At 38.8% G+C, this 24,224-nt stretch overlaps 1 protein-coding gene across 7 annotated transcripts in view; it reads right to left on the reverse strand.

The window, feature by feature from the left end:
• ADAMTS9 (ADAM metallopeptidase with thrombospondin type 1 motif 9) overlaps window positions 1-24,224 on the reverse strand; it is an 813,664-nt gene that overhangs the window by 614,499 nt on the left and 174,941 nt on the right. For all 7 annotated transcript variants that reach the window (XR_013830124.1, XR_013830125.1, XR_013830126.1 and 4 more), the window contains one exon: window positions 761-810. The gene's annotated coding sequence lies outside the window, so the exon portion shown is untranslated. The remainder of the gene's footprint in view (window positions 1-760; window positions 811-24,224) is intronic.

Raw genomic sequence — 24,224 nt, forward strand, 5'->3', positions numbered from 1 at the left:
CAGGCCAAATCTGACCAATAGATAAAATTTATTAACCTGCATATTTTGCTCCTGTTGCTGTGCCTTTAAATGTCTAACTTGAATGGTTGAAATGAGCACTTGCTCTTCTCTGTATGACCTTGCCCTGCCACTCTCCAGTATCTTTTGCCTAGACCGGATGACACCTTTAAGGTACCAGCCAATTCCCTGGAGAGACTTGAGGTTTTGACCCCTGCTATATAATTTACAAAATCACCCTTCATTCCAGCATTCCTCTCTTGATGAATTCTACCTCCCTCATATTTTTTCTTCATTTCACGATTGAAAGGATAGGATAGGTTTTTCCATAAGAATTTTAATTATTCCTGGGTGAGTGATACAATACTATATGAAACTTTGCGAGGAAATAAGTTTCTCAGCAGAAGTACAGAATTACCTTGTTGTATGATTCATGGACAGCCCAGATTGTTGAACTGCTTTGCACTGGCTTGGAAATTTTGGGCTGATTAAATGAAACGTCAAGACTGAGAAATGACTTGATTTTAGCAAAATGGGCATATCACCACCAGACAGGAATTAGCCCAGAAAATACACTAAGTTTCAGGAGGTCTGGAATGGGCTTTTAAAAAATAGAGCACATTGAGAAAGCTGAGAGAATGTGAGATACCCCAAAGCAAGTTCATTTTTATTCTGTAATGCATAGGAAATACAGTGCAATAAAAGCAGAACTAATGATTCAAAAAACAGCTAGAGATACTGAAACACAATTAATCCTACTTACCTACCTTGTGAAAACTGGTAAAAGGGCAAGGTGGGGTTGGAAGCCAGTACCTGAAAGGCAATGGAAGAGTGATGGTAAGAATCCGTGACCATTCACATATGACCACAGCAAAGCGCCTAAGTGGCAAATCTCACTAATTAGGAGTAACTGGGGTGATGGCCACTTGGAATCACTATGAAATCTGAAGTATGGATACTTTTTAAGGAGATGTAGCAGTATTGCTTTCAAGGGCAAAGACCAACAGCAAATGACCTTCCCAGGTCGGCAAAGTCCCACTGGAGCTGCTAAGGGGTAAAATCATTTCTGGTTAGTACACGCACTATAGGGCAGGGGCTTCTGCTCAGGGTGTACGAATCACTGCAAAAGAGTTTGACGTTAAAAAGCTAAACCATCTCCTGCTATCTTATCTTTGCTGTTTATGTGACCATTTTCTTCAAAGATGGTAGAAAAGTTTATTTGATCCCAAGCTCTTTCCTGAGGAACACATTTCACAATATTGGTATTCAATGTATTGAAGTTGTCCCAATGATCTTAGAAGTTCTTAGTGAGGAAAGGCTGAATATTGAAATATACATATGTATATATGTGTGTGTGTGTGTGTGTGTGTGTGTCCGCACCTGCACACATATGTGTAAAACTTACTCTTGCCATCTACTATATTGCTATAATATATCTGATTGAATAGAATGGATTCTAGTAGGCACATCTGACCTACAAATGTTTGTTTTGTGGTTTTTCTCCTTGGGTGTGTTGGGAAGCTCTGGACACCATGACCAGGGCCTTCCCTCACTAATGCATTTGCTGATGACTTTTGAACTAGTCAAGAATTCACCTGGAAGCTCTGTTTTATCATCATACAGTCCCTAAACCTAGGGTGAATAGGAGAACTGTATTCATTTCCAAACCCATTTCAATAGCAGCTCTTAACCAAAAGGAATCTTAATAGAATTTCCAAGTCCAAAGCGCTTGTTTAATCCCACGCCCAGTGACTTTCAAGAGTGAGGTGCCTATGAAAGGACACACCAACTCAGAATGGCTGCAAATGTCTTTGTGTGTTTGGCTGGGGTCAATGTACAGATGGCTTGCTCAGAGATCCTGGAGGAAAAGACTGCCTGGGACTCTAAGGAAGAAAGACAAGGACTGACCTCAAGCACATTGTCTGTACCAGGCCCTGAATGATACAAGCTTGATGTTTGTGACACGTGAAAGGCCACCTTTTCAGTGAGATTTTGCTGACCACCCTATTTAAAATTACACCTCCCCTCTCCTTAACTTCTCTGCTTGGCATTTATCACTTTGCACTATAAAATTTACGTGTTTTGTCTATTTTCTGTGTTCTTCCACTAGAATGTAAGCTTCACAAGATAGGAGTGGTGCCTGTTTCTCATTCCTCTATCTCTGGTGCCTAGAATCCCATCTGATAGGTAGCAGATACTCAGCAAATCAATGTCAAATGAGTAAATGAATGAGTGAATATAAATATGTATGGATACAAGCTCATATTTTGGGTGACAATGAACTCAGCTAGGCTGGAACCCTAGCTCTGCTGTTTATGGGCTGAGTAGCCTTAGACAAGACACAATCTCTGAGTCTCAGCTTCTTCATCCCTCAAAGGCAGGCAATGGTAGTTCCTTCCCCATAATGCTCTTGTAAGGACAAAAATGGTACGTGCCAGGACACCCTTTGGTATGCTCTCTGGCACACTGTAGGTGCTTCAAAACTGTTGGCTGTGACTACTGCTATTGTATTTATTCCCAAACCATAAACTAGTACAGAATAATAAGCCAGTGAATATACAGATTTCCACACCTATATATTTTCCCCCGTCTTTCTAAGAACACTGACATAGGGCCAGAAAGAAATCGATTGGTGAAGAAGCTGCCTTATTCTTGCTTGTGTTTTGTGAAGCCCTATCTTGGGGTTGGGGAACGGGGAGGGCCTCCTAGACGTGACCCCATGAAGGGCACTGTGTAGCAGCTGGCCTGGCTGCCTCCGAGTTGCATGCTTTGTAAATCAAAGGGTATTTGGGTCTCAGGCTGTCCAGTGTGTTACCTTCCTGAAATCTTGAATACGCTTTAAAAGCAATTATTTTGCTTCTAGCTTTGGGAAGGAGGACGTGAGAAGAGGCCTGGCTCAGGTAAAGCTCATATTTCAAGGCATGTCAGGGACAGAGATCGATGACGTGCAGATAACAGTAGAAATGGATGTAAAACACAACCTCAGGTAGACTCATGACCAGGCCCACCCAGAGCCCTCCCCCTGCCTCAGAATCGAGAGGAAATGGAGCCACAACATTCCAAACAGGGACATAGTTTCAGAATGAAGGAAGTCTCAATAACACCTAATATCCAGGGTTCCTGGAAAAGATGGTCATGTCTTGGCATTGTGGTGCACTGGGGTTTTGTGAGCATAAATGTTTCCAAATAATGTTTATTTTCCTACTTCCTGCTTTCTGTATTTAATGTCTTGGTTAGAATTAACAGTAAAGGCCACTTTTTAAAAGCATTTATTCTATGTCTAAGTGCTTGTTGCAACAAACCCCCGAAACAGAAAGTATTTGTGCATGTGCCCATTTCACAGATGTGGGCTTAAGAGGTTAACTCACTTTTTTTGTGGTCATAAAGCTAGTAAGTAGCACAGTCAGAATCGGCAGCTAGGTCTGTCTGATTCCAGCTCCTCCACAACTAAACACTCTGCTCTGTATCATAACACCACAAACTAAATTTGGTTCCCAATTATACTGTCACAGCTCCTTGTACTTTTTCTTCATAGCACTGAACTTAATTTGTAAATAAATATGTAAATATGTGATTACCTGTCTAATACCTGCCTCAGTACTAGTCAACATCTGTTGAATATGTAAATAAATATAAAGTGGATATAAACTGAGATTTCAGGTTGAAATCAAAACTCATTAAGTTTTTAAAAATAAATTAAAAGCATCCAAACTCTTTTATTTAGTGATTTTCTCCTTCTCAAAATAAAATCAGTATGTAACTGTTTCTAATAATTCTTTGCATAGTTATTCCACAATAATGTGGGAAATTCAAACAACTGTGCAATTTATACATCATTATTATTTATTGTTTGGCTCTTCCACTAAACGTCTGCCAGTATGTATCTATCATGTACCCTCTTACCTCTTTTTACTTCTAGTTCTTAGTAGGCACTCAAATAGTATTTGTGGAACAAACCAAACAAAAATACTGCTGATGGACTTAATCCCTATCAAATTGCCCATGACATTTTTCACAGAACTAGAACAAATAATCCTAAACTTTACATGGAACCACAAAAGACCCCAAATAGCAAAAGCAATCTTGAGAAAAAAGGACAAAGCTGGAGGTATCATGCTCCCTGACTTCAGACTATACTACAAAGCTACAGTAATCAAAACAGCATGGTACTGGCATAAAAACAGACTTACAGATCAATGAAACAGAATAGAAAGTCCAGAAATATACCCAAGCACTTACATTCAATTAATCTATGACAAAGGAGTCAAGAATATACAATGAAAAAAAAAGACAGTCTCTTCAATAAGTGGTGCTGGGAAAACTGGACAGCTACATGTAAAAGAATAAAGTTAGAACATTTCCTCACACCATATACCAAAAAAAACCTCAAAATGGATTAAAAACTGAAAAGTAAGCCTGAAACCATAAAATTCCCAGAAGAGAACATAGGCAGAACACTCTGTGACATAAATGGTAGCAATATTTCTGGGGTTCTTTCTCCTAATGCAAAAGAAACAAAAGTAAAAATAAACAAACGGGACCTAACTAAACTTAAAAGATTTGGCACAGCAATGGAAACCATTGACAAAATGAAAAGACAACCTACGGAATGGGACAAAATGTTTGCAAATGATATGACTAATAACAGGTTAATATTAAAAATATATAAATAATTCATACAACTCATTATCAAAAAAAACAAAGTCTAATTTAAAAATGAGCAGATGACCTGAATAGACATTTTTCCAAAGAAAACATACAGACAGCTAATGGGCACATGAAAATATGTTCAACATTGCTAATCATCCGAGAAATTCAAATCAAAATCACAATGAGGTAATACCTCACACCTGTCATGGCTATCATCAAAAAGTCTACAAATAACTAACAAATGTCAGCAAGAATGTGGAGAAAAGGGAAGCCTAATATGCTGTTGGTGGGAATGTAAATTGGTGCAGGCACTATGGAAAGCAGTATGGAGTTTCCTCAAAAAACTAAAAACAGAACTACCATATGATCCAGCAATTCTATTGCTGGGCACATATTCGAAGAAAATAAAAACACTAATTTGAAAAGATACATGCACCCCAGTGTTCACAGATGCAGTATTTACAACAGCCAAGATATGGAAGCAACCTAAGTGTCCATCAACAGATGAATGGATAAAGAAGATGTGGTAGAGATATAAAATGAAATATTACTTAGCTATAAAAAACAATGAAATACTGCCATTTGCAGCAATGTGGACGGACCTAGAGGATATTATGCTTAGTGAAATAAGTCAGACAGAGAAAGACAAATACTGCTACCACATGTGGAATAAAAAATTAAAACAAATGAATGTATATAACAAAATAGAAACAGACTCAGATACAGAAAACAAGCTAATGGTTACCAGTGGCAAGAAGGAAGAGGGGAGGAGCAAGATAGAGGTAGAGGATTAATAGGTACAAACTATTATGTGTAAAATAAATAAGCAACAAGGATATACGGTACAGCACAGAGAATATAGCCATTATTTTCTAATAACTTTAAATGGAGTATACTCTATAAAAATACTGAATCATCTTGTTGTACATCTGAAACTAATATAGTAAGTCAACTATATTTCAATTTAAAAAAAAAGAAAAAGAAATACTACTGATGAGCTGTTGGTATTTTAATGAAAGTAAAACTTTTATAACATATATATCTTTTCTGGTTGATATGAATTTAGAGATTTTCAGAACAAGTTACTTTGTGACTTTTTAACATTCAAGACACAACAGAATAATGTCAAAGGATTCAAGGAAGAAACTCTGTGGTCATGAACCCAGGCTAAAGAGAAAAAGCCTAGCTGTTTTAGTTTGGTTTTCCCAAACAAAGTCGGGAGGTAAACCACAGCTTCTGACCAAGTATTTAAACATTTGGAAAACTGGCTGAAATTGCTTACATGTAAACAGCAGGAGATTAATACTATGCTTTTGAAACTGATTTTAATGAGTTCTGTGAGATTTTACCACATGAAAAGCGAAAATGATTGTTTCCAGAAATAAATAAAAGGAAAGTAATGTAAGAATTTATCATATCCTTCATCTATCCTTTTAGGAAAAAAAAAAACAAAACAAAACAGACAAAACAAACAAGAAGCGAAAGAACAAAAGAATCTTGAAGAAAGGAATGGTGCTGAAGTATAGGGATGGAGAAATGTGTTACGAAGCAGGGAGAAAAGCATTCCAGTGAAATGAAAGGGAAATACTGAATGAAAGATGGGAATGCAGGGTGAGCATGAAGGAATGGTAAGACACTGGATACTGAGGTAGAGGAATCGAGCTCCCGGCTGGTGAGTCAAATGCTGCAATAATCCAATTTTAATTATATGTGAGTCTCATCTTTGCTATTTGTTTAATTTTCTTCTCCTCTGCAAATACAGAGACAGCTGTTTCCCTTTTGACACAATTATCTTTGTCTAGAAGCTTTCGAAACATCCCTTTGAAAGGTCCTCAGAACTTACAAGAAGCCTGAACATATTAAGTGACAGATCTTTTAGATTTTAGACAAGGAAAGCATTTCACTCAAGTCCTTGAATCTAAAGCCAGAGGGTCAGGGATGATGGAACAAAACACTTTGAGATTCAAAGTAGGATGAAAAGCAGCACTTATTTGATGCTAGAAGTCAACAACCTGACCATGAGCTTAATTATACTATGAGGGAAAAATGGACCCAACGTGTCAACCCAGCAACCAATCAGATTGTCATTATGGAGAGTTTGAACTAAGCTATTCAGAATCTATAGTCAAGTACTGATGAACACTGAATCAGAAAGTCAAATAGATTTAGGACTAATGGTCACATAAGCCATGACAGACAAGAGACAGAAAGAGAAAACTGAGGACCTCGGTCAAGAAAGAGAAAAAATTAAAAGACACAAAAGCAGGAAACACTAGAAAGGAGATAAAAAGACTGAATATATGGCCTCCATTCTTACCAACCTTCCACCTCCGGCCTCATGAAGATTCAGTATCCAAATTCATGACAAAGAAATAATGACCAGTTTTATTAAGCACACAGCCAAGGCATCATACATACAATGTTTCATTTCATTCTCAAACAACCCTAGGAAGTAAGAACTATTATTATTCCCATTTTATTTATTTATTTATTTGCGGTACGCGGGCCTTTCACTGCTGTGGCCTCTCCCGTTGCGGAGCACAGGCTCTGGACGCGCAGGCTCAGCGGCCATGGCTCACGGGCCCAGCCGCTCCGCGGCACGTGGGATCTTCCCGGAGCGGTGCACGAACCCGTGTCCCCTGCAGCGGCAGGCGGACTCTCAACCACTGCGCCACCAGGGGAGCCCTATTATTCCCATTTTACAGAGGATAAACTGAAGCTGAGAGAGAAAGTGATTTGCCCATACAATCCTCATGATGAGTGAATGGTAGCAAAGCTCAGTTCTGATTCCAAAGCTTACACTCTTAAATCCAACTATACATTGCTTGTTGTAGCCTTAAATTACCTTCCTCTTTACTTGAACGAGCTTGAGAGTTCCTTTTTTTTTAGAAACCAGCCATCCCTACTTAAGACAGAAATGAAAAAGTTCAAGACGCGGGGTGAGGAGGAAGCCCTGACTAGATACTGAGGGTGTGACCTGGAGGCAATTCTGTGGCTTCAAAGCCCATGACCAAGTACGGAGACAGTAAAAGGACCAGTGGTGACCATGGGCTGGGGATGGGAAGATGAATAGATGGCACACAGATGATTTTTAAGTCAGTGAAACTATTCTGTACAATACGACAATGGTGGATATGTGCCATTTTACATTCGTCATTATACACCTGTCCAAACCCATAAAGAGGACACCACCAAAGGTGGTTCATTTTGCCATGAACTCAAAACTGCTCTAAAAAACAAAGCTGACTAATTTAAAAAATCCTTTTGGGTATAAAGATTCAGCTTGTAATATTGTTTTTCTATGTCATTTTCCTCCTTTCTAGATTTTTACATACAGCAAGTTGATTAGTATAAAACACACTTCTTGCTAAAATTGGTGTTCCGCTGTTCTCTCCAATGTTCTGATCCATGAAAGAAAATATGAAGTAATTTAATATAACTTTTTAAACTGAGTAGGAGAAAGACAGGGAGAGAGTATACTTTCAGTAATAAAGCAGACGACGCTGAGGACGTCGGACACATATGTTTACTACCAAGTACGTGTCAGAGGACATTTACATTTGCCAAATTATTTGCATGCGTATGTTTCAAGCTGTCCGGATGCATTAGATGGACACGACACGACGATGGTCAAACTCTCTGCTCCATCTCTCACTTCTGCACGCTGCATCACCTGAATATAAATGAAGGCCAGGACGTTCATTTACATGCAGTACTGGGTGTGCTTGCTGAACAAGCTGTCTGAAGAAATATTCCTTTCCACACACTGGATTTTCCACCTCTCTTCTCTGGCTATGTAGGATTACTTTTGTAGAGGCGGGAAGAGAAATGTGAAGGAAGCTCAGTAGAGGGGAAAGAATATCTGATCTGGGCCTGGAGTGGCCATTGGCTAGTGACGTGACCTTGAGCCAGACACCTGCCTGATGAAACTGAAAATCATATTATTTACCTCACAGGGTAAGGTAATAACGAGACGGTCACTGGGATAGAGATACCACGGATTGCCATTAGCGTCTTGAAATGTTTGTGGGACGTATTGGATGATTGTTAAGAACAGTTTTAAGGAAGAGCCTTAAACTCCACCTTAATTAGAGGAACAACTGTAGGGGTTTCCTGTGAGCCCAGCATTTGCTTTCTCATGTAATGATCGTGATCTCACAGTCGCTCTTGGGTCTTTGGAGTCACAGAATAACAGAAGGTGCAGGACAAGACCTGAAGGTGACTGCAGTGCAAAGCGTTACCCACTGTCTCCCTGCCTCAGTATCTTCAGCCTCAGTCCCCTGGTGAACGTGGAACAGGTTCACGCAGCAAAGGGAAGGACGATGGGCTGCGGGTGCATCACAGGGGTCCCAGCGGACACAAGAGGGTGCTGACTGGGACCATTTCCACTTCCGTTAACTGGGTCAAAACCATGCGTTCCTTGCTCTTGTCATACATTCTTTTGTTTGTAACATCACAGGCCAGTTTTTCATAACCTATTTAGGGATGCATACATATTTATATGAAAAACATGTTTTGTAAGAGAGTAACTTTTCAACAAATGAGCCCTTCGACAGAGAATACATAGGTATTCAATGTCTTTCTTCCCCCTAGCAGGTGAACTGCCTCTTTCTAAGGAAAGACAACCGGCTTGAGAACACTGGCTGTACTTTGCGGTCAAAGGAAACACAGTCACAGAGACAAGCTATGGTGCCTCAAAACCAAAGTAGAGAATTTTCTGGAATCAGGGGGCTATGGGTGCATGCAGCTGAGGAGCAAATGTCAGAAGTCACATCCAAAGGGGTGACTGAGACCACCCGCAAGCTAGGACCATGAGGCGGGCATCGAGGCACAGGGACAGAACGGGCACAGAAACCCAAAGATGAATGAAGCGCGTCAAGGCGAAGAGGGATGTCCGCAGCATCTGCAAGAGCCTATGCGGTGCGGCTGACACTTGTAGCAACTTGGCATTAAAAGCAGCCAACGCAGAGAAGTGGAGAAAGCCCAGGGCAACACATGGCACTCGGTGCCTGGGAGAGTGGTTATAAATGGAAATATGAGGTCTAATGAGAGATGTGGATAAAAACTGACAAGACACTAGGGAGACCATAGAATTTATCATCCAAACAAGGCCAGGACAGTTTGGGGAGTAAACGTGAGCACGGTTAATAACTGTACTACACGGAAACCGACTGCCTTGGGCAACTCGGGACATACGGGTTCTCTAGCAAAAGCCGACAGTGCTGCGGCTAAATGTGGGCCCTGATCAAGCCATGGAGGCCAAGAGTTGGGGCTCTGGGATGAATTGCCCTGCTCTGAATAACAACACCGCTGCTTACTGACTGTGGCCGTGCTGGGGGCTGTTCAACCTCTGCTGAGCTTTCCCACTTGGAATGGTAGTACCTGCCTCATAGCGTGGCTGAGGTAATTAAAGGAGTTCGTTTTCGAAGCACAGTGCCTGGTGCCTAGTAGTCAAGCAAGAACAGCAACGTTATTATTAGTAATTATCATCAGTTTAGTAGATGTTTTAATGCATGTAAACATATTGTTCCTAGAACCCTAACTGAGAAGTTTTTAATTCACACGGATCCGGGGGGCTCAGTGAAGGAGGCAGGGAAAAGAAAGGAATTGATTGTCCCAGGAAAAAAGTGATGCAACACTTCATGGAATATGACAGGCAAAACTCTCAACTCCAATCTCGCTATTCAAAAAAAAAAAAAAAATGGTGTGGCTACCCAAAGAAATGTGAAGTAAAGTTACCGATGCAAAAGTTACGATTAGCATGTTTGTAAGAATCCAGATTAGAGTTGGGAAAATTAAACTCTAGGAAAAAGAAAGTTCTCTGCCTTGTAAAATCAGCATTTCAACTTAAGCGTTCTACCATTTTATTTAATCAGGAAACCTTAAATGATGTGGCAATCCTTTAACTGGTTACCCATGAAATACATAAAATCTCCAGGTTTCATTTCAAAAATTCAGTGGTCTCTCTCACCATCTGGATTCTTTGGCTTCTTCAATTTATGAGCATTTACTCTGATAACACTAGTTAAAATTCAGCCCTGATGAAGGGTAGCATTTATGAAGCAATTCTTGTGTGCCAAATGGAATGTTAAATGCTTTGTGTAAATTCTTTCAATTAATCTTTGAATGAATCTATACTGTTGGGACCACGTGCCCCCACTTTACTGGTCGAGCACTGAGGCCCAAGAGAGGCTAAGTCACCCTAAGTCACTGAGCTGGGAATCAAATATAATTTGGTCTTAAGGCAAACTCGGGCTCCCAAGCCCTCCCACAGTAACTCAACTAGGTACAATTACCTGATAGAACAACACCAGACAGACCTACCCAACTTTTAGCTATTTTTCTTCTTGAGCAATATTTCTCGAATCACAAATATTTCTCTCTCCCCAACTTTGTAACGCCCTCAAGCGATACCCTGCTCCCACCCAATCTAACTGTGGAAGGTTTTACTTAAAATCTGGTGTTCCCTCCACCAATAATTCCCCTGCTTTACAGGATGTTCTCTCCCTAGCTACAGAAAGAAGGTATCCGTTTGATTTTAATCACTCTCCTCACAAACCCAGCTTAAGGGGATACAGGTAAAAACAAGAAAAGGAGTCAGCTGAAGAGAAAAGTTCTTGGCTCCAAATTAAAAACAATTCTGGATGCTCCATATCTGAAAAACATGCAAATGATTCCTGGGAGGGACTTGGAAAAGAGCTTGCTTCTTACAGTAATATATCAACTGTCAGCCTCTTAACATCGGAGGTTTAAAGATACACGCTGTTCTTGTTAAGGAAGGCATGTTCTTGTTAAGGAAGGCATGTTCTTGGGGGTACATCCGCAGCAATTTATGACTACTTCAAAAATCCATTACAAATTTCATCTACGTTTGAAATCCGGCATTCATGTGCATTTTAGGAGGCATATAAAAAGATCTCAAATGAGATAATATGTGTAAAAGCTAGTGAAAAGTTAAAAGCTGCTTATAAATGCAAGGATTGTTATTACTGGAAGAACATTTGTTATGTAATGCATGTCAATCTCTTATCCAGCATTCTCCTGGAGGAATGGGTTATGCCTTTAAAACTCTTCCAGTAAATCTGACTTTAAATGAAACACAGACAGGCATGATTTTCGTATCTCTTGTTTCTATTCTGAGTGTTGACATACTTCAAATCAGTGAGTGAATCCATAAGGCGCTCAAATGAAATAGTGTGGTCTTCTCAGTCCAGAACACCGTTCCCAGTTTCATGTGATACAGCTGACTAGGACAAGACATGCAGAAAAGAGCTCTTTATTATTATCTGCACGACCTTTTCAGTCAGCTCCCACTAATCCAACCATTTCGATTATTCAACCGAATCTGTGAAGTTCTGCTCTCAGCTCTCTGATGAAACTAGTCGTTAGGTAAATGAAAGTATCAATAAAATAAGAGTTCAGAGGAGAAAGTTAAAAATATATTTTTAAGTTTTGAAAACATCCCCATTGAAAAGAACAAGAAAAATAATGATTACATAGAGGCAATCACATATTGCCTATACTTTCATACCTCTTGAAAACAATGTTGAGTGGTTGCCCACAGGTTTGCAATATACATGTTTAATTCATCAGCCTGCCTTCAAATATTATAATACTGCATCACATGACAGGCAAAATGACATTTAAATTGCTGTCCTTATATAATAGACAGAAATGAAAATACAATTTGCGCTGTAATGCTCTACATTTCAGTCTATTCTCATTCATGACAAGTGCCCACTCACTTTTCCTCCCTTTACTCTTAGAGGCTGAGTTCTCTATCTTCACTTGGGTGACAGTTCCATGGGTGAATATACATGCAAAAATTCATTGTGTACTTTATCATATGTATGTTGTATCTCAATGTTTAAAATGTGATGCACACTCTAAGTCTTCATCATTGTTCTTCCAGAAAGCAGTACCACATTAAAGAAAATGTGGATGGAGCATATTTAGGGCTTTCTGAGCTTCTTGTGTCAACACTCAGAGCTCAAAGGGCTGGAGTCTTTGTTTAGCAGTTATCATCGCTCTGCTCTAAACCTAAAAGGCTTTTCCATCCCAGCCAGCCAGCTTACAGATGCTGTCTGTTGCTCAAAAACGCCACAGTCACATAAAGAAAAAGGTATCTTAACCAATGAAACAATATCTTACAACTGACACTGCAGCTGGGGGATGGTGGTGAATATTTTGTATTCCAGGCAGGTATGAAGAATGCCACCTTAATAATGATGGGAAATCCCAGCAAAATGAGAATCGTTCACGTTCACTTATTCGTCGAGCATTTACTGCATGCTCATTACCTATCAGACTGTGCAGGAGAGCAGTCGTAGCACCTAGGAGCTCACTGTATTTGGGGATATACAAGCAATTACAAGCTAGCAACATGGTGAGTGTATGATAAAGAGAATTGCAGACTGCTATTGCAGGGTAGAATTGGAGCTCTCCTCCAGTTGGAGCATAATAAAAGGCAATGATATGGACATCTTTTGGAGGATATAAAACATGATCACTGAAAATAGTCTATCAATCTAGTGCCAGAATTCTTAACTCCCACCTCTCCCCCTTTTAAATATATTCCTCCCTTATTGGACTTAGTTACACCATTGTTCCTTTAGTTGCTAAAGTAAAAAGATCTAGAAGTCCTGGGAAGGGGCACAAGGAATTCTTTAGGGTTGGTAGAAATATTCAATATTTCAGTACTGTGGTTATTTCACAGGTGTATACATCTGTCTACACTCATCCAGTTGAACACTTTAAAAGGGTAAAGTGTAATCAATAAAGCTGATTAACAATCTAGGAGTTATCCTTGATTAATCCAAGCTCTCTCAACCCACACTTATCTTATAAGCACACCTTATAAGATCAGCCCAATCCATCCACACCCCACCATCGCCACCACTTTTGGTCAAGCCATCACCCCATGTGGCCTGGATGACTCCTGACTGGTCTTTTGCCTCTATTCTTGCTCCCTACAGTCTACTCTCCACATCTGTTTATAATGTAAATCGGGTCATCTTACCCCTTTACTTAAAACTTTCAAAGGTCTTCAAATCACACTTAGAATTAAACCCAAATTCCTTACTAGGGCATTTAAGGTGCTACATCAACTGTAAAACTTTTTGGTCTCAGGACTCTTTTACACTCCTAAAAATTAGAGAAAAATACAAAAAGCTGGGTTATACCTATCAATACTTACCATATTAGAAAAAATATTAAAGCTGAAATACTGTTATGCCTTTTTTATTTTTTGTAATTACAATGTATTTATCTATTTGTTTATTTATATTGAGGAGTCACGCCTCTTTTAGTCTAACTTTTAGTGGTTACTCTAGAGTTTACAACATATATCTTTAATCAATCTGCTTTCAAATAATATTATACTGCGTCACATGGTATACAAGAGACTTAAAACAGTAGTCTTCTACTTCCTCTGTCCTCTCCTTTTGCAATTATTTTATAAATTTTACTTATATATATGCTATAAATACATAATATATTACCACTTGCTTTAGACAAATACTTAGAAAAGTTATCTTGTAGTGCAATTTAAAGTGAAAAAATGAAAAATACGAATTTTATATCTTCCTTCATTAATGCCATTTCCAGTGCTCTTTACTTCTTCATATAGATCCAGGTTTTTACTGTATTATATTATTCTGCCTGAAGAAGTTCCTTTAACATTTTTAGTAGAACAGATTTGATGGTAATGAATTTCTCAGTTTTTATTGGTCTGAAAAAGTCTCTACTTCTCTCTCATTTTGAAAGATATTTTTGCTGGGTGTAAAATTCTGGGTTGACTCTTTTTTTGCAGTGCTTTAAAAATGTCAGTCTATTATCTTCTTGTTTGCAGAATTCTGAAGAAGAGTCTCTTCTAATTTTCATCTTTGTCCTTATTTATGTAATGTACCTTTTTTCTTGTACTGCCCTCAAGGTTTTATCTTTATCTTTGGTTTTCAGAACTTTGAGTATGGGCTGTCTAGGTTGTTGGATTTTGTTCTGTTTGTTTTCTTTTTGAATCCTTAGTAGTCTTTAAGCTTCTCAGATCTGTGGTTTGGTATCTTTCATTAATTTTAGAAAATCCTCAGCCATGTTTTCCAAACATTGCTTCTGTCCTATTCTTTATCTCTCCTTTTTCTAGGATTCCAATCATATGTATGGTAAATGTATGTTAAATCACTTGATATTGTTCCCCAACTCTTGAATGCTCAGTTCTTTTTTTTTTCCAATTCTTTTTTCCGTTGTATTTCAGACTGGGTAATTTCTATTGGCCTACCTTCAATTTCACAAATTCTTTTCCTCAGCTAGTTTAAATCTACTTATAAGCTTGTCGATGATATTTTTTAACTCTGTTTTTCATTTACAGCATTTCCATGTGATTGTTTCCTATAATTTCCACCTCTCCGCTGAAGCTCATTATCTGATATTCTGTGTTGTCCTGTGTTTTACTAGAACCCTTAACACATTCATCCAACTTATTTTAAATCTCTTGTCTGACAGTTCCAACTGAAGGACATGGTTAGGGCTTCATGCCTTTCCCACACAGGTTGTTGTTCCCTCTTCCAGGCCTGCACCACTAGTGAGGTTTACTCTGGACTCTTACTCTGACTCCAGTCTTTCTCAAAAGTACCCATCAAAGACCACGAAAAAGACCCTGTGAGTGAGTGTCAAGCCCCCTTGAGTCTAAGGCTTCTAAGGGTTCTAGACTCTCATATTAACCATGCTCAGCCTTTAGCTCAGGCATTAAAATTTTTAGCTGAAATTTTTCTTATCGGCTAGTATGACTCATGTACCTTCTCTCTTTGGAGGCACCTGTCTTACCTTAAATTTTGGTTGCCCTGAGACTTCAGAAGTTTGACTGTTGCAAGAAAAGTTGTGTGTAGCCTTTGGAAAACTCATACGCACATGAGAAAATGAAGGTGAAAAAGGCAACTAACATTCAGTATTATTATCAAAGTCATTTTAATGTTGCAGATTCTCTGAAAGATTTTGGAGACTTCCAGTTGAGTCTTTGAGGCCTGTTGTTCTACATGATCTAATCTCCACCCACCTTTCTCCCATCATCACCAAACACTATCCCACTCTCCTCACTGCACTCAGCCAAGCTGGTCCTTTAATTCTACCTGCAAACCAAGCTCTCTGATGACACAGATTTTGGCCCTATTTCCCTGACACAGAATACTTTTTTTCTGGGTCTTTAAATGACTGACTACTTGTTATTCTCCACATTTCAGCCTGAAAGTACCTCCTCAAAGAGGTCCTCCATGATCACCTTGATCTAAAGAACCCAAACACATATACCTACTCTAAGACATTAGAAAATCACATCACACCATTTGTTTTCTTTTATCAAGAAGTATTTGAATTTTCAATATATATGTTTATTTTCTTATTTTCTATCTTTCTCCAATTTTTAGACTTGTTTGCCACAAAGTCTAGAGTACCTAAGACAGCATCTGCTGGATAGCAGCTCTTCAAAATTTATGTGAATAAAATGTCTTAGACTATTTTAATGACTGAATTGTATCCATCATTAACAAGCTAATTGTACCTTTTAAAATCATTTTTAAAAAAAGACTCTCAAAGGGTTGTTTCACAGGTCATGTATACTTACTATACAGTGCAAATGCTCTTTGAACTAAATTGGATTTTAATCTAGGCCCAGCTGAACTCACTTCAGAGACAGCCTCAGCCACCAGAGACATGGAAGCATAGCTGAGAATCTAAAATGTGATTTCAACACATGATAAAGCAAGCCTCTTGCAACAGCATGGGAGGTGCAATTTCCTGAACAGCCAACACTGACTTTCCATATCACATTACCTGGCAAATCACTGTTTTCAATAATCTTTGGCTTACCATCCTCACGCAACATGAAGAACTAAAGGGGAAACTTCTAGCCAGGAGGCTGGTGGAAATCCCCTCGTTTTCAATTCTACTCTTCTTGGATCCCCAAAATGATATTTCAACAAATAAAGATGTCAGGAGTTAAAACAGACTCCAGAACTAGGTAAAAGCCCATGATCAGGTGCCTGATTAATCTCAAAGTACTTTTGTCCCTTATGGAAGACTATGGAAAATTGAGGGGGGAAAAAACCCATGGTTCTTTTTTGAGTTTTGATTTTGGCAAGAACTTAAATGCTGCTGATTTGGAGGTTATTTTTCACAAATTAAATAGGTATTTTAGAAAGAAACTCTTGCTCAACTCTCCTCATATAATTCGTCACCTCCTCCTAAAGTGTCTGAGTTTAAATGTATGTTACCAAGTGGTTGACTCTTTTCTCCAAGGCTTTGATAAGGGCACACAGAGGAAAAAGAAAAAAAACAGGGGCAGTGATCCATGCCAGTTGTCAATGGTCTGAAAAGTTCCTACCTCAGTCCTAGACAAAGAGTATAATATATTGGAAAATGGAAAATATGAGGCCAAAATCTAAGTCATATTCATATATATGTATATATTTATGCATGTCTATTAATTAATTCAACATGCATTACTGAGCCCCTACCATGTGACAGGTGCTATACTAGGTAAATAGTAAGCAGACAGATACAGTTTCTTCTTTAATAGGCTTCAGAGTCTAGGAAGAAAATGACGATATAATTAAATATATAAATTACTACATAATGAAAAATGGAATATGCTATAAGGAAAATGAATAATTGGATATATAAGACTGAAAACTCAGCAAAGAAGTTAATAATGGAGACAAAATTTGGGTTGCAATAAATATACAGGTGTTTTCTTGATGCTATGATGAACGTATCGCTAACCTAGGGTGAGAGAATAAACACAAGGCACAAGGAACCAAAGAAAACTATGATTTAGAGTGTGGCTCCGAGGTGGAGAAGCCAGAAAATAAAGCTAATTAAAAGACACAGGAGAAAAATCAGGAAAAAGCCATACCCCAGAAGGCAAGTCAGTGGTTCCAAGGAATGGATATAACTGTCAAGTGATGTGGAGAGGTCCAATGAAATGAGTACCCAAAATGGATGTTGAATTAGATAGCATGGAAGTCACTAGTGACCTAAATACAATCACTTTTATTGGTGCCATAGAAGCAGAAACCAGATCAAAGCAAGTTGAAGAATAACGGGGACTGTCTGGGCCAAGCTGATGGACTGAATACACATCTAATGCACCTGCTTCCGAAGTTCAGTAAGACCATCAAAAAGAGAAAAAAAAACAAAACAAAAAGACACAAGACTACAAGGATGAGGCGAACAGGAGAAAAGACAAAAGCAACAAAATTTTGGAAGCTTGAAAGCAGATGGATGAGTGGCAAATGGCTTAGCAGACTCAGGAAAGCTGAATTCCAAGCTAGTCATGAAGAAATCTGAGCACAAACCAATTTATACCACAAAGTCCTCAACTGACTCGGGAATTTGCAGCTGGTAACTAGAACTAGGGGGCTGGAGGAGTTTGCCAAAATGAAAAGGACTTGGTGAAAACTGTTTGAAAAACAAGATTCCTCGATTCCCTCCCCCATTTCACCTTCATTCTATTAAGTTGGAAATGGGTTTATGGAGGTGCATGTTATTTTTATTCTTTAAACTATAAGTACATTTTATACACTCTTCTTACATGCAAGCTACAGCTTCAAAAATATTTTTTATCATAAAAAAAGTTAAAAAGGGGAATTGAGAACTGGAATTATTATGGTTTGATTATGAAGGAAAGCAAAGAAATGAGGTAGTAGCCATAGGACAGGTGGACTCAAGGGAAGATTTTATTATGATGGGAGATTTGAGAGTATGTTTTTATGCTGAAGGTTATATGCAACAGAGAATTTGGAAATGTCAGGAAGAGCATGAGAACCAAAGAACCAAAACCCATCTGTAATCTTATTGCTTCTAGCTCCATAACACAAACCCTCAACTATAGCCATTTGTATGTAATTGAAAATAGTTTTAACAGGTCATGCAATATATGTGAGCATATATATAAATCAAATCTAATCTAGAATCTGCAGTCAGGTGATTAAGTCTGAATAATCCTAATCAGGTTAGTTAGCATTTAAAAGACTCTAAACAGGAATCCATAATCCAGCAGTTCTACAGCAAGCATTTCAAATATCTCTATCTAAAGGTACAACAGAGGATCTACGAATCAGCAAAACATGTTGGAAGTAATTTTTCCATTGGTGAAATAAATGGTACTCAAGATAGGTAGTTGATTTTAAGTACTATCCAGGAGTTTTCAGCCTTACAAAGATGGGGCCTAAGAATCTGGTGAGCCCAGTAGCCTAGCAACTCTGCTACAAAGGTACCATTCAGCCATATGCAGACCTACATCCCGGCTGTTTCTGCTGCCTGATACAACTACATTAGTTAATCCCACCATCAGAGCATGGCCCCATCTGTCTTGGAGTGACCCTTTGCCTCAAGGTAGTGTTTAAAGAACTTAAAACAACAGAGAACAGAGTTAGCTACAGGTTTACAGAAGAGAGCTGTTAGTAAATGTTCATACTTGGGGCAGAAATTGTTTTCAGCCTTGCTCTCGATAGAAAAATTTATATGTAGGGAAAGAGGACATCCACTTCCCAGCCAGCTTTTATTGTCAGAGGCTACCAATATTTACTGAATGATCCTGACAAACGTAAACCAATAAACTAAGTCCATTTTCAACACCTGTCCAGCTTACACGCTAGATAAACAATGCTCAGATTCAACACTTTGGATTCGAGCCTTTCTTTTACTGGCCCCCTGCTCAAAACTGTCCTATCTTCTCTTGTACACCAAGCACACTCATCTCATTACATTATCAGAACCATTCAAAAAATTGAATAATTCATAGTATAAAACACTATTCATAGTACACCTCTTGACAACTCAACTGTGATCTCCTAAATATCAGGAATTCTGTTGCCCAATTTTTTAATTAGTAATGATAATTATAATAAGAAGCATCAATTTTTCTCTCTCTCCTGTGCTTACAGTGTGCCAGACACTGCTCTATGTGTTTAATGTGAATTAACTCCTATAATCTTCCCAGTATCTCTAAGCGGCAGGTACCAACAATATTCACATTTTACAGAAAGGGAAACTGAGTCAGAGAACAGTTAAGTAAGATGTCCAAAGTCACATAGCTGTCATTCAAACCAAGCCAGTTGGGGCCTAGAACCCAAATTCTTAACCACTATTGTGAGACTTCTAACTTGCAGAACTGTAAGGTCATACATTTGTGCTGCTTTAAGCCATTAAGGTTGTCATTGTTATATCAGCAACAGAAAACAAATACAATGATACTACCCCCATATACATTCAAACCACTAGCGCAATTCTTTGCATATAATAAACGTTAAAAAGTAAAGATGTGGGCTTCCCTGGTGGCGCAGTGGTTGAGAGTCCACCTGCCGATGCAGGGGCGTGGGTTTGTGCCCCGTTCCTGGAAGATCCCACATGCCCTGGAGTGGCTGGGCCCGTGAGCCACGGCCGCTGAGCCTGCGTGTCCGGAGCCTGTGCTCCGCAACGAGAGAGGCCACAACAGTGAGAGGCCCGCGTACCGCAAAAAAAAAAAAAAAAAAAGTAAAGATGTGAAGGAATATATATTTGTTGAACTTGTTACAACTACCAAAAAGGACTTAAGTATGCAGAAAACACAAAAATACTGTTGTCACTAGGAAAAATTACATAAATGTAAATTTCAAAGCAGAGGCAAGGGCACCAATCGCAGAGCCCAGAGACCTTGATTCTCGACCTGATTTTGTCCAGAAATGCCTGCGTGACTTGAGCACATTTCTAATTTCTCTGGACCTCAGCTTCTATGTTGAAGAATAAGGGAGTTGGACCAAGTCATCTTGGACTTCTCTCTAGTATTAGAATGTCTTTCTAAATATATGTTTTCTTTCCATTTATTTGGATCAAATAATAATGCACCTCAATATTTCCTCTGAGATAGCCAAAACATATATTATGAGCAGGACTAATAATCAGATTCATGATGAAAAGCACAAGGAAATACCCACATCTGACCTTAATGACCACTGTCTAACATAAACCTGAGGTTTCCTCCTTCAACTTTAACTGATCCTGCTTAGTGGCTTGCCATTCATTACAGAAACAGATCACACAAACCACAAGAGCATCGATCATATTTCTTGAGTCTATGCATTTGTATAACCTCATTGTTTCTATAAAGTGCACAGATTCAGACTTTCTGACACCATCTCTTTCTCTGCTGAAAAATAATACATGTTTGTATAATACCAATGATACTGGTCTTCTGATGGCCAGCTCGGTGGTTTACAGTTTCCAATAGAATATGCTTTTATGCACTGTTTTTCTAACAGTACTGTTACTGTAAAATACAATGGGGGAGTGTGCTGGGGAGAAGGGAGGGGATAGAAAAGGGATGAGAGAGAGGAAGTACAGGCTACACTTCAGGAGGCTGGAAGATGCTTGAAGCTATTTGGCCTGCTGTCCACAATTGACAATGACATTTAAATTTTTGTGGGTTGGGCAGCTCCAGCTAGAATACAGTTGAAATAATGAAAAAAAGTATATGAGAATTAGACGCAGAGAACTGAGCAAAACCATCATTATGTGCAGAAGACTGGAGGCCTCAGGACAAACCTCTGTTGCAAATGTTTGGGCAGACAGCATAGTTTGGGCCCCATATATCCCTCACAGCCAGAGTAGCCAATGATGAGTGGGACATCCAGACAAAGGAAACTGCTGCAAGTCACATGAAATTCTTTCCTCAGCAAATGATGGGATTACATCCAATTTGAGTTGTGGAAAACACAGTCAAGACAATTTTTCTTTCTCTGAGTATTCTGATATAATGAAAGGATAAGGATATGGGAGGGGATAAAGAGAAGGAGAAAACTTTATTAGAGACACAAACACTGTTGGATGACTAGACAGAAAAGAAACAGAGGGTAACAGATTTCCAGAGACGAGTGCCTTGGGTACCAAAGGAAGAAAAAGCATAGCCTAGGAAGGAAAAGGAAAAAAGAGGACAAGGAAGTGGGAGAAAATAAAAAGTGATAAAGAAGTTTGTGAAGAAAAAAAAATAATAGAAAAAAAAATAAAAAGAGAAGGAAGGAAGCAGAAAAAGAGAAAGTAGAGGTTGGCTAATGTGTACCCCTATCCTTCCAGGGGTATATATTAGCACATTAAGAACCTGTCTTTTAATGTCTGATCTATCATTGCCTTCACTTTGTCTTCTTTCCTACTTTTTCCCACACCACAATAGAAAAAAAAAAGGGCGGGGGGAGCTGACAGAAGATAGTTCCAGGTTCCCCCTCATTTCCATGATAAGAAGGATGTACAACTTGATTTTCTTTCCCACCAAGATGGGGAAAAATGGGATTGCACAAAAGGTACTGTTATAAGAGAGCGTACAATGAGGTCAGCCTAAAGGAAGTCAGGTTGCTGATAAGCAGAGACACCAAAAAAAACCAAAAAAAAAAAAAACAAAATCAAAGGTCTGTAAATGATGATTTAAAAAATTTCCCTGACCTAGCCTCATATATCAAGACTGTAAATAAAAGCTCAACACAGCTTTCCTAAGATGCGAGTCTGTTTCTACAATAAAATCCCTAGATTAATTGAACTCTGACTTCTCAAAATTTCCATTAAAAATGTGAAATCATCCCTTGAAAATTAAAATTAGCTATACCTTCAGTCATTTTTCGTTGTTTTTATATTTATGTTTTCCTGTGTTTTATAACCCCCTCTCTTTTTTCAATAATTAGGCATTTTAAAGTTTATCATGTAGAAATAAACGAATACTTTTCTATATCATTTCTTAAAAGACAAGGAGTTTTCTTTGTTGTTTGATTGTTTTTGCTTTTGGCTCATTATTCACTGCATTCTTAAATTTTTTATCTTAAAAACACTCCTTTCAGGGCTTCACTGGTGGCGCAGTGGTTGAGAGTCTGCCTGCCGATGCAGGGGACACGGGTTCGTGCCCCGGTCCGGGAGGAACCCACATGCCGCAGAGCAGCTGGGCCCGTGAGCCATGGCTGCTGGGCCTGTGCGTCCGGAGCCTGTGCTCCGCAACAGGAGAGGCCACAGCAGTGAGAGGCACCCCCCCCCAAAAAAAAAACTGCTTTCAATATTTTTGCTTCATGAGAATGCTTTTTAGGTCTACCAGATTTTTTTTACATATAAGATTATGCATAATTACTGTAAAACACATTTACAAATGACTAAATGGCAAAGCAAATATTTACATATACACTTGCAGACAGGTATATGTTCAATATTTACCTTAAACATAAATTTTGTCAGACTTTATGTTAAGAGGATGGTTACTAAATGTCAAAATCTGGTTCTATGGTTTTACAGTCTTAGAATATAACTGACAAGGATTGCTGTCTAGAAGTGATAAGTGAACAAAATAAGCTGCAGATCAATAGCCATAGTTTGATCTCAGTGAATTAAAAAAAAATACATGTAGATGTATGTATTAGATTATGATTTTTTTCATTTTTAAAATAAAAAGCAAGTTTCACATTTGCTATTAAATAATAAAAGTATTGTTTTAAATTAAAAACTGTTAATTATGAGTTATTCTGCTAAAATAAAACTGGTAAATAAGTGGTTAAAAAAAGCAATATACAAGTAGTTTTCATCAACGGCTCAGCATCAAGAATGGATATAGTTTCCAAGGATCAGCCAGGGCTCTCTCTGATTTAGAGGCTGTTGTTTGATCAATGGCTGATATGATAAAGTGGAGAGCTTGTTGATTAAGCTTACGGATAAAGCTGTATTAACTAAAACTTTGGGAGCCATGACTAACATCCAAACCAGACTGTCAGAAGTGAGCAATGGCCAAGGGTGGGATGTGAGTGTACTTGGGAGTGAAGAATGAATCTCTGAAGACTGCAAGGGTCAGACAAAAGTACTTCAGTGCCCCCGGCTTCAGTGTGAATCAGACGCCAGAAGAATGTCTGGAATAAATGGGGTTGCTTCAAGAAATGTGGGTACTGCTCAGGCGTTTTAAGTGTTAAGAGAAGACAAGATTGAAAAAACAGGAACATTCGGGGCTTGCTTTATTGAACATCATCAGGGAGAATATATGTATTTACTGAATATGATGGACAGTGTCAGGCCATGCGCTACAGCAGCAAGTAAAGCAGACATCATTAGTGTCTTCACTGGGTGTAGAGTCAGGCTAGTTTATATTCTAGCTACTTTCTTTACATCCAGGCCTCCTCTCTCTTGGTATGTAGTTTGACTGTTCTTAAAGGCCTTGCTATTCAGAGTGTGGTCCAGGAAGCAGCAGCAACAGACTATCATGGAGCTGACTGGAAGTGCAGAATCTGAGGCCCCATCCCAGACCCACTGAATTAGAATCTGCTTTTTAAACAGGGTTCCCCAGGTGGTTCATGTGGACATTCAAATATGAGAAGCACAGGTCTAGGTTCTATCTGCCTCCCCCACCCCAACCCTATTAAGGAGAAAAGGCTCCCTACTTATTTTGCAGTCTCCTCACCTTTGGTTTTGCCTAAAATGGATAGCCAGGAGAACTGAAAGAGATAGGAGAAGCTAAGCAGACATTCATAATGAAGAGACAGATAAGCAGAGCTGGGAAAGGCAAAGAGAAAGATTCAGGCAGGGTGAGTCTGTGG

This window comes from Stenella coeruleoalba (genome assembly GCF_951394435.1).
Source record: "Stenella coeruleoalba genome assembly, chromosome: 10".
NCBI lineage: Eukaryota > Metazoa > Chordata > Mammalia > Artiodactyla > Delphinidae > Stenella > Stenella coeruleoalba.